We start from the raw sequence: 2,432 nt of genomic DNA, 5'->3' as shown, positions 1-2,432 counted from the left end.
TTCAGTTTGCCCAAGATTATTATATAAAGAGTGAAAAACTTCCCTCGTTTTGAGAGTATCTACATAAATGCCCAGGAGGGCTGCCGCATAGTGTTTTTATTGAGCGCCGTAAGCGAAACCTATGAGGAGCGCGCCGCGTGATCCCTCATACTACGCAAGGGAGGTGCTTCCGGCAGATGTCGACTCCGTAACTCCTCGCACCCAATATTGTTGTTTCCGCTATGCGAAAAGGAGCAGCCGTCACCATTACAAGGTGGTTACACCTCTTTGCAGGGAAAAATAAAAGATGAGCACGGTGTCGACAGACTGTGCCGTAGGTCATGCATCTTCGCGCCCTTCGCTTTTCGGTAGGCAACCCAAAAAATGCACGCAGTTCTCCGCATGCTGACAAGTTCCTCAAGGAAACGAGGCACCTGGTCCAGCACCAGCGAAGACACAGAGGTCTGCTGAATCACGGGCGACGATTCATCCGATGACATCTTCGTGTCCTTGAGGAGCCGAAGTGCTAAAAGGAGGCTTATCAAGGCGTCATCACCAACGAGTACGTCAACCATGCAGGCAGGAAGTGAATGTTGGCCACCCACCATCCTCTTCATGTCACTGGATTCTTCCAGCAACCTTCGAGTATTGAACACACAAGCTCTCTCTCTGTTTTTCTTGAGCGAAAGGCGCCAAACGACATCAAGGAAGTCCGGCTGAACACACGAAAGAATGTTCTAGCTGTCGACACAGCCCGTGGAAGCACGCTGTAGACGCTACGGCAGATAACAGATTTGGGCAACACAAAAGTACGACTGGCCATACATATGAGTGGGGCCTGCACTGCAGGTGTGATCTACGATATTGACTTGGCAATTTCAAACTCTGACCTGCCAATTCTGATAAAAGCGGCATACAAAGGAGTGGTCAATATATATCTACCCGCGCTGCTCATCCAAACATTTAACACTAGGTAGCGCCTTTGGCCGCCCGATTCTAAGGCCTATATTTGTATTTGTCTATTCCTGAAATCCCTGTGTTTCTGTGCTACTGCTAGGGTACAGTGAACTAAAGCTTACTCTAACTAAGGTTTATGCTAGCGTGTGATGCTAGCGCTAGGTTTCAACGCACGTATAGTTATAAGAAGTTTATACAGACGGCACCGGCTGTTCTAGCGGAGGAATGTATTTACCGTGGGAAGTGCGTGAAGAGCAACGCCGGGCCACCGGCAATGCGTCAAGTGGCCGGCCAACACACGTGCGGACGCTCCGCTCCTGTTGCGCAGGAGCGGAGCGTCCGCAGCTGTTGCGCAGTATAAAGGCGTTTATGCTTCATGAAATCACTGGCCTAAGATCCACCCGGGACTTCGCCGGCAAACCACATCGCCATTTGGTTAATTTGGCGGTAATTGTTTACTTGTGTTGCTTTTTCGTAGCGTTTGCCGCAAATGCCTTGACTCTTTTTCTAAATTCAACCGCTTCACGCTGTCGCAATGAGCAGTCAAAGCAAGTCGACTCCGAAGGGAGATGGTGATCCAGACTGTTTCAAGGCACTAAAAAGAGCCCGTAAGTCCTATGAATACAACAGGAAGTACCTCGAATTCTGGGAAAAAGAATTCCCATGGCTGACAAGTGCGACATCACAAGGTACCAAGCTTCAATTCTGCAAGTTATGTCGAAAATTTATTCGACCACACCACGGTACACTAACCAAACATGCACAGGGAGCTCAGCACAAAGGAGCTGTCAAGTCCGCATCAGTTTCTCAGACGCTGAATTTCCCAAAGAAGCCGAACCTATCGGACGACCTGAAACGTGCTGAGTTGGAGTTAGCGCTTACAACCTGCTGCCACTGCCCTACCATGGCGATTGAGCATTTAGGGGAAGTGATGAAAAAATAGCACAGGAAGCTTTCTTGAGCACCTACGTCTTCACCGTACCAAGTGCACTGCTTTAATCAACTCTGTCTTGTCCCCCTCTCTTCGAGACGAAGTTATTGCTCATGTCAAAGGCAAGAAGTTCTCTCTGATGCTGGATGAGACCACGGATGTCACGGTGGAAAAGTAGCTCGCAATCTGCACCTGGTATTTTAGCGAAAAAACTGGCGAAGTTGTGACTGCGTTCCTGGGGCTTTATCCAGTGATTCATGCTACTGGTGAGGCACTTTTTCAGATTGTCAGGGATTGCCTTTATCAGTATGGGATGTGCCTTTGTGATTGTGTCGGCATTGCCTGTGATGGAGCTGCTGTAATGGTTAGTGAACACAACAGTGTTTGGTCATGGATCAAGGAAGAGTCGCCTAATTGCATCCTGAACAAGTGTGTGCCATTAATTGGCCCTCTGCGTGCAAAAGGCTTTTGAAACGTTGCCTTCTAGTCTAGGCTACCTCCCGACTGAAATCCAGCATGGTTTTCAAACAGTACACACCGACGTCATGCTTACAAGGAACTTTTT

The sequence above is a fragment of the Dermacentor variabilis genome, unplaced genomic scaffold (assembly GCF_050947875.1).
Source record: "Dermacentor variabilis isolate Ectoservices unplaced genomic scaffold, ASM5094787v1 scaffold_16, whole genome shotgun sequence".
NCBI classification, from domain to species: domain Eukaryota; kingdom Metazoa; phylum Arthropoda; class Arachnida; order Ixodida; family Ixodidae; genus Dermacentor; species Dermacentor variabilis.
Note: the sequence above shows the minus strand (reverse complement) of the source record.